This window comes from Alosa alosa, chromosome 15 (assembly GCF_017589495.1).
Source record: "Alosa alosa isolate M-15738 ecotype Scorff River chromosome 15, AALO_Geno_1.1, whole genome shotgun sequence".
In the NCBI taxonomy this organism is placed as follows: Eukaryota; Metazoa; Chordata; class Actinopteri; order Clupeiformes; family Clupeidae; genus Alosa; species Alosa alosa.
Genome location: NC_063203.1, coordinates 14,497,634 through 14,507,489, shown reverse-complemented (window position 1 = coordinate 14,507,489; position 9,856 = coordinate 14,497,634).

Here is a 9,856-nt window from a genome sequence, read left to right as displayed (position 1 = left end):
GTGCAAGAATAAAGCAATGTGTGTGCAGCATGCGTGTCAGATAACCCTTCCCCCTCCCCCTCGGGTTTTCAGCCAATCAAATGACGACGTTTCTTGTAATGTCGTGCTGGCTGTCGGAATGATCAGCAGCACAAATGAGTTCGCTAAAATATTGGTGGGGACAATTTTGTCATCTTAAAATATTGGTTAGGACTAGTCATGAGCGTCCCACCCTAAATCTACGCCCATGTGTGTGTGTGGGCGGGAGGGGAGTGGAGCAGTGACTGTGTGTGTGTGTGTGTGTAGTGTGTGTGTGAGTAGGTGGGGGCAGTGTGCTGTAAGTATGTAGAGGATGTGTGTTGGAGAAGATCCTGAAGACAATGTGCTGTGTATGTAGGGGGGCAGTGTGCAGCAAGTATGTAGAGGAGGCTTACTGTAGCAAGCAGTGTGCTGTATGTATGTGAGGTGATGACAGTGATGACGTGTGTGTGTTTTTTGTGTGTGTGTTGGAGATGGGGGGGGGGGAGAAAGGCTAGGCAATCAAGGACATGTAATTATTATTATAATTAGGCTATTAGCCTACTATTACTTTACTACTATTACTGTTATTATTATTATTATTATTCGGATGAGGCAAAGAAATGTAAATCTGAGTCTGAAATGTTGGCTACAAACAGTCTATAGAGTGGTGAAGTCCCGCCCCTTCCGTTTGCTTCCATGGGACCTATCTTTCAAAAAATTTGAGCGGCAGTCTATGGCTTTTAAAAAAAGAAATTATTTTCTGGTCCCGGTTGACTTGTGCCTTGAATTACCCATTTGATGTTTGTCAATTTTAAAGACAATTTTTCATGTAAAGACATTTGCAGTTTGTTTCGTAACTATTGAATTACAACATTGTGAAAGATCGTGAATTCCAACGACTACAAACCCATCAGTAAGCACTAGTGGCGTTAGCTCATTCACAGCCACACTAGATTGTACAAGCATACCAGCAACAGGTCTTAATTGGGCTTTCCTTGCCGAAGAAAATACCATGAGTCAGAGGATTAAACACATCAGGTAAGTTGTATTCGTCCATAGACTGTACATTACATACTGTTAAGTGACATAGCAGGCAGCAAGATGCAACCGTTAACTAGCATAACAGCTCTTATCGTTTCATTACGTTGGTGACGTACATCGTTCGAGACGAGAGATGTAGTCCACTGAGTGGATTCGCACAAAACCAACATAACTTTTGAAGTCTATCGAACAACAGTACTTTCTTGACGTGAAAATTTATCTTTTAAATTCACACACATCATATGTGAAATTTGTGGCACAATTCAAACTGGACCAAAACATAATTGTTATCTCTCCATTAACTCCCGTTCATAATTTTTTGAAAGATAGGTCCCATGGACCGGAAGTAGAAGGGGCGGGACTTCACCACTCTATACTGCTGTAACTGCACTGCTGCTATTATTAATTGTTAACTTCCGGGAACTATTTGAGGCTTCCATTAGCTGCCATTGTTGGAAAAAAATGGAACAATGGAATTGTCGCCTATTTTAACAGCGTCAAATTTTTTATCGCGAGATTAACATTCTTTTTGGTGTAACAAACTTTGTAGTTTTTTCACATGCTGTTGCAACAACTAGTAACGTTAGAACAACTACAACACCACACTGGATCTAGACCGTGCTGCATGTACACGCCCCCTTTTAGGGGAAAGGGAGCTGTTTGGATAATGGTAACCTATGCTGCATCAAAGTGGGGAGCGAAAAGGGCTTATACTAAATCTTGAAACAAACGTGAATAAAAGGCACAAAATAAGGTTGGTGTAAGAGTTATCTGTGTGTTTATGGGATTAATGTGACCATTATGTTCCTATTTTTTGCTCTTTCCAGTTTACAGCTTAGGCCTACTAACAGGAGTGTCATAAATGTAGGCACAGTCAAACTGCCCGTAGCTGACTATAAGTTCGGCAAGCTCACATGTCATTTACGTTACATGTCATAACATCAACTAAACATAAGTCACACATTCATTCTATCACTTGTAATATGGACGTAGCCTTTTTCCTACAACTAGGTGAGATAATTGGCTATGCCTGTTATCCGGAAGTTCCAGAGTTGGCTAGCTAGCAAGCTAACCGTTTTACATGGGATATGGTAAGTGTAGCTACGTTCTGAATGGGTTGTATTGTACATAGTTTAGACATGAGTAAGTTACATACACATAATTCTTCTCCTGTTAGTAAAATGATTGAATGGCCTGTAAATTAATAACTAGATGTAACATCAAGGTGTGATTAGGCTAGCTGTCTTCAGTGAAAATCAATGAATGATATAGGCTAATAGGGAGGGAAAGTGAAAACCAGCGCCCCAAGTGGTTGCGTTCCTATCGAAGAGCAGCTCCTATGTTAAGTCCCATAGACCTATTTTTTAAAAAAATATTGTGAAGCCAAATCAGCGATGTTATCCACCAAAAATATTTTTCAGTGTCTATACAGTAATAATATTCTAACTGTGAAAATGTCAGACCCTATTTTGCTTTATTTAAGAAAATCGAAATTGCTCCTTTTGTTTCATAAACGAACTACAAAAGAAGTCACGTGACTTTACCCTTCAACGTTACTCACGGTAGCATGGTTTGTTTATTAGCCTGGTTAGCTAGCTTAACACTTACAGCTAGCTCTTCATGTGAGTAGAAGCACAACACCAGTTATCCTGACATAAAGGTTATCACCACGCGGTTTACATCACGTTCCGTTATTACAAAAATATGTTAAGCCAGTTAAGCAAATTGCGTATTGATCAGTTAGAGATTAAGCGCCCAAACATGTGACGTCACATGCAGCTGTGGTTCCTTATCACCAGAGGTGGGCGAAGTACTCAATTTCAGTACTTAAGTCAAAGTACAGATACTACTGGTCAAATGTTACTCCGATACAAGTAAAAGTTGCATATTCAAAATTGTACTTAAGTGAAAGTACTGAAGTACTTGATTTAAAAAAATACTTAAGTATTAAAGTACAATTTGAAATTACATGTGTAAGGTTTAACACTTAAATGCATGCCCCTGACTAGCTTGTATAAGCTGCAGAATAAGGGATTATAGAATGTTACAGAATGAAGAAACCCAACTGACAGAAAGAAAATGTTTATTTTCTATCAAACTGGCTTGACATGAAAGCAACATTCAAGCAACTTTACATCACAGGTCCAACAGTGGCTCATGGTTTCTGAGGGCAAGTAAGGTAGGTGTGTGTGTAGCACAGCCTACTTCATGCTTAAATCTAACCAACCATTTCAAGGAAACAAAAGAGACTACATGGGTGCACAAATTCCCTTTCCACTTTGTGTTTACAGTATAGACAGCCAACCATTTAAAGTAAACTAAACAAGTCTACATGGGTGCACAAATTCACTTCCCATCACTTAAAATGGTTGCCTGTCTATACTGTAAACAAAACAAGACTACATGGGTCCACAAATTCACTCCCCATCACTGTGTATAGACACCAGAATATGCTTCCGCAGGTTGGACGGCGAATTTTTGTATGCAGTGATGTGGTTTACTTTCGGCAAACAAAGCACGCATTTAAAACAATAGGAATCGTTCATCCGTTCAGTAAACGTAAACATTTTGTCGAGATACGGCCATGGGTGCGAGTACTCGACAGGGCATCCGCCTTCATCTCCGTCTACCTCCATCTTGCTGTCGATTTAGGAATAGAGAACGGTTAGACGTTGAACTTGGTTTTATAGCCTAGTGCACAGATGTGACGCAACCCTGATTAGTGATAGGCTGTCACCTGCGAACAAACCATCACATTTTAGAAGAGAGGGGAGGGGGGGACAGAGTTTCGATATAGGCTAGACCTAGTTTATTGAAAGTTAAAAGTAACGAGAGCCTTAACAGAAATGTAGTGAAGTTAAAAGTACGATTTTTGTCATTCAGATGTAGTGAAGTGAAAGTGAAAGTATTTTTTTAAAAAATAACTCAAGTGAAGTACAAATACTCAAAATCTGTACTTAAGTACAGTACTTAAGTAAATGTACTTCGTTACTGCCCACCTCTGCTTATCACCGTATTACGACAAAAACTCAAAACAATTCAACTGATCCTAAAAATAAGGTATGACCACTTGAAGCAATAGAGGTGACCCCAGTGCCTAACATATGGAAGGCATTAAATTAAGATCCCAATGTGCACCGAGATATATTTTTTCTAAAAAAAAATCCCATCCACTCCGCTAAACTCTAGGAACGCAACCACTAGATGGCGATGAGATTACTTTCCCTCCCTATGTTAACTTGTTTTCCGCTAAAATGGGACGTGATGCAGATTATATGTAGGTATCTTTATGATGCGCCTTTAGTAGGGTACGTAAAAGCATTCTGCACACACTTGTTTGGGCTTACGAGCCGGCCAAAGAGTAGATTCGTATAATAAACACCAACGCAGTTCTGAACTCCCGGTCAGCTGAATGGTGTTTTAAATTGCTGTGGACACCGATGCCGACATTAGTCGGCTTTCGACATTCATTTACTGTACATTAGATTCCATTCTTTTCAATACAACTCTGCACACCAGCATCGCACTTTGCCGCCGTGTAAATCACGATTCAGTTATATTTGGTCGACGCCGCTCCATAAAATCCATTGTTCATCCAGTGTTTGCGTGTTAAAAACTTTGGCGCTAATGTGTGTGGCAAGTGACAGTGCACCATAGACTGTAGCCTAAGCCTATAAAATGGCAGTGGCAGTCGAAAAGTTCCTTATTTTCAACTGAACTCAAAGATAATGAATATAGTATTTTATGTTTGTTATGCCCTTTATTAGCTATATTTCTGAAGAATATATTGTGTTGCCTCAGGTCTGCTGCACATCTTTTGACATTTGATTTGAAATAATCAAATAGACCTATGTCTTAAAGTTAAGTTAATGAAGTAACTTGCTTTGCTTTCATTTGAATCCTGATCAAGATACACAATAATTGCTTTATATTGTTAATATGGACTCCTGGAAAATTTAGCAATGCAAAATAATATAATTTTAATCAGTTTGCAGATAAAATATGTGATTAATCGTCATTAATCATGCGATAAAATATGTGATTAATCGTGATTAACTATAGGAATTCAGTGATTAATCGTGATTAAAAAATGTAATTGTTTGACAGCACTAATTAAAATAGCTTAAATAAAATTATGTTCTTATTACATGAAAAATTTTAATGGTAAACAAAATTTTAAAAGAAAGAGACGTTTTTATCTTTAAAGACAGTCTTACCTGGGCCAAATGATGTAGCCTACTGTATCTCTTCTACAGAACAGTGTTACAGATACAGGGAAAGAAAGCCAAACAGCAGTATAGACCATAAGGCCTTGTGAGCCAACCATGGCCGAAAGCTCTCCCTCTGAAGGGCAGCTGGACCTAAACTTCCAGGAGGGGAGGCTGAGGAGACCGACCCCCGACATGAGAGAGACTGTGGACAGAAGGCTCCAAGAGATGTGGGCAAGACAGCGGGAGTGGCAGTATACTCTATACATTAATAAGCTGATACTGTTATCATTAACAAGCAAGATACTCATATGTCAAGTTCAAGTTCAAGTATTTTTATGTAAGTTACTCAAAAAAGAAATTATAAGTAATGATATCCTTGTACTGAAGAGCTAGCTACACATATAAATAAATTAAAAGTAGTAATTAAAAAGGTATATTGTGTGTGTGTATGGGGGGGTGGTGTGTGGGTATGGTGTGTGTGTTTGGGGGGTATGGTGTAATGGAGTGTGTGAGTGTGTGTGTGTGTGTTGGGGAGAAGGGGGCAGTAGTGTGTGTTGTGGGGGATTAATGGGGTGTGTGGGAGAAGTGGTGTACCTGTGTGTGTGTGTGTGTGTGTGTGGGGGGTTGTTATAGTGGATGGAATCCACTATCTTGAAATCTCCTGGCTTCTTCACCTTTTCTTTTTACCTTTTCAAGAATGAATGCGACTCTTTAAAAAAGTTGATACTTTTTGAGAAATAGGGGATTAAAAATGTTAAAAAGCTAATTTTTCCCCCATAAACTTCAAAGGCTGTGATTTCATAATGGCCTAAAGGCAGCTACGCTTGTTAAAGGTGCGATTTGGAACGTTCTGTAGGCCAAAATCACAACACTGGTGAACGTTCTCAAGACTACCAGACGCGAGCCTCTTCTGGGTTGTCAGATGTAATGAAGACTTAGCTAACGTTAGTTGACCTGCAGCTGCTTTAACGTTTCTCCAACCATGACCCAGCTACATATTACGGAAACAGTGAAAACAAAAAATACCTCTCTAGCCAACGTAACATATTTAGCTGAAGTTAGCGGTGCAGATGAAGTTTAGCCTAGGCTACCTGTTGTGGAGAAATATGGCCAGCTCTGCATCAGACTTGATATTCTTCGTTTTACTTAAGGCGCCACCATCTCAGGAAGCTCCTCCGATGTCCACTTAATTTGTTTCTTGTTTTAATTTTGGAAATTTGCCTGCCTCTCAGAGGGCGTTCATGACTACAACTGACAGCTGTTGACAGTTGGCCTTTGCTAATTTGGCAACCCAAATACGAGGACGCGCTAGCCCATTATTAATACGCTATTCTAGAATTAATCGTTCAAAACAAACAAAAATTCCAAGAGATTCCGCCCCGTAACTCATTTTTTTTCATGGGTTTTACAGGGTTTTACGGGTTAGAGTAATGTTGTCAAATAAGCCATTACTTCAATTCATCGTGTTTCCTTAGCCTACTCTCTGACAACATAGTGATCATTTTTGGAATGGTTACAGTTTGTTTTCCATTATTTCCTACATACTGGTCCTTTAAGCTCCCAGAGTAGTTCTAGTAGAGTAATTAGAACACTGGCACAGGTGTCACCTGTGAATTCAACCGTCTCAGCTTCTAATGCATACAATCTGGTGCTCCCTAAAACTACACATCCTGTTTAAGTGTTTCCCGTGTGTCAAAATAAAAGTCACAGCCATATCTCATGCTTTGAGCATTATATCTCCAGAACGGTTTGACGCATATGCTTCAAATTTGGTACAAGTGTTTGTATGGACTCAAAGATGAAGTGAGTTGATGTTGGAGGTCAAAGGTCAAGTCAATGAACACTCTGAGTGCGATATCTCAAGAATGCCTTGACATACATGCCTGAAATTTGGTATGAGTGTTTGTATGGACTCAAAGATGAAGTGAATTGATGTTGGAGGTCAAATGTCAAGGTCAAAAACACCTTGAGTGTTATATCTCAAGAACGCCTTGACACACAAGGTCTTTTGGTATGAGGGTTTGTATGAACTCAAAGATTAAGTGATTTAATGTTTTTTTTTTCAAGGACTTTGAGCACTTTTTTTCAGCACTTTGGTTCATTTCTAATGCATGGGTTCACTCATTAACACAGTGCTTTTGTTTAATCTACAGTATCTATCAGGAAGCAAAGAATAAACAGCAGAAAGAGAGACAAGGTGCCCAGCTGACAGGACTGGAAGAGAGGGTGATGGAGGTGGAAAATCTGAGAAAGAAAGATGACAACATGGCAACACTGAGAGAGCAGGAGAGAGTGATGAATGAGATCAAGGAAAAAGCAGTGGAGGAAGAGAGATATCTAAGAGAGATGGAGGGGAAAGTGAGAAACTCTTGAGAGAGAAAATAATGGACGAGGAGAGGCCAATAAGGGAAATGGAAGAAAAAGCAAGACAGCAGGAGAGAATGTATGGAGAAAGTGAGAGAGAAAGAGAGAATGTTCAGGGAAGAAGCGAAGGAGGGAGAAAGACACATAAGAGACATGGAAGAAAAGGTGAGAGAGCAGGAGAGAATGTTGAAAGAAAAGGCGAAGGAGGATGAAAGACAGATAAGGGAGATGGAAGAAAAAGTGAAAGAGTGTGAGAGAATGTTGAGAAAACATGTGGAAGGAGGAAGAAAGATGGATACAAGAGTTGGATGACAAAGCGGGAGAGCAGGAGAGAATGTTGAGAGCAAAAGCAATGGAGGAAGAAAGAGGGATGAGGGAGATGGCAGAGAGAGTGAGAGAAAGAGAAAATGCTAAGAGAGATGGTTAACATTGTGAAAGAGCAGGAAAGGAAATGGCAAAACTGAGAGAAAAGGTAAAGAGGAAAGAGATGGAGGTGCAGAAAGAGGAGGAAGGGATAAGAATGCTGGAAGAGAGAGTGAAAGAGCAGCAGAGCATGATGAGAGAAATGCCAAAAAATGCAGAAAAGGAGGAAGAAATAAAGATGAGAGAGATGGAAGAAAAAGCCAGCGAGAAGAACAGAATTTTGAGAGAGCTGGAGAAAACAGCGAAGGAGCAGGAAAAGGAAAATGAGAGACATGGATGTGAAAGCGAGAGTTCGGGAGATCATTTTGAGAGAGGCTGAGAAAAAAGTGAAGGAGGAAGAACAACAGATGAAGGAGATGGAAGCAGAAATTAGTGAATGGGAGAGAATGTTGAGAGAAAAACTGAAGGAGAAAGAAAGACAGACGAGGGAGATGGTAGAGAAGCAGGAGAGAATTCATCTTGAGATCGAGAAAAACGCGATGGAGGCAGAAAGACCAGGGGCGGTTTTAGGGGCGGGGCCACAGGGGCCCTGGCCCCACCTGAAATTTCATTGGCCCCTGAATGGCCCCTGTACCGGCAATCATCAATAAATGTCAAACTTGTTGAGAACGATGATCAGAGATGCAATTCCATTCCCAAACAACTGGTGGCAGTAATGCACCTTTTGAAGCTTGAAAGCTAAAGCACACAAAGAACTGCTTAGGTCTGTGCACGAAAGAAAGAATACATTTGGCTAACCAGAGAACTCTCGGCTAATGTGAAGAAATGATACATTTGGCTAACGAAAGTATCAGCTAGCGTGAAGAACCGATCTTTGTTGCTGTTAGGTTTGTCAATTAAATTATGAAGCAGCAGCAAGCTGCTAACGTAACTTAGTCAGTAAACTGTTAACATTAACTTAACGTTAGGTTAGTTCAGGTTTGAATTCATTGTTGGCATGCTGATAGATTTTATGCATGGTAAGGTAACATTAATGAGAGTCAGGTTAACATTAATGTATGACATTTTTGAATGCCGTTATATGAAATGGCACTGCAGAGAAATGAACATCCTGTTTGTTTGGGGTCCAACATTACATGCGCCAGTGCGTTTGATTTTTCGCTTGAGGAAAAGGTTTAGCAGCTGCTAACATTAACGCTAAATCTCATGAGAATGCAGGCCTAATTGAGGGGTAATGTTAGCTAACAGTACGTTTTTGTAGAGTTAATGTGAGCTATCATTGCAAAGTTATTAACCACTATTCTGAGTTTATTTGATTCATGGACTTCGCATGGATTCTGTCTCAAAGTAGAGTTTCATTGAGATAAATTGGTTAAATGTTCTTCCCTATTCACTCAAGCTTTATATGATTTTTTTTATTGTTAACTGGTTTTACAGTTGCTAGACGACATGCTGAATACAAGTATGGATTTTGTGACACACATTTGTGTTTCACCTACAGACTGGGATGGCGTAGGCTCAGATTGGAGCTGGTGACTTTAACCCACAGTCTTCAGAACCACCAGAGTCACCAAGCATAGCTGCTCCTAATGGTACAATGCTATTTCCTGTTGCCACTACAGTGAGCATATTTTGTCATTTATTTTAGAAACGCCATGTTGACAGTACTGTTTAGATTCTATGGGCTAAGCCCCGGAATGTTTTCAACTGCTGGGCCCACCCCTGCTTCTAGCCATCAGTAAGCTCACGTCATGTTTGCTTGTCAAGTGCTCACCAGAAATTAACATTGCATGACACTCCTGCGATCCAAGACAGGTTCTCTTCAAGTTGTTTGTTTTTTCAATATTTATTTTAATTAATCAAACAGCAAACATCCT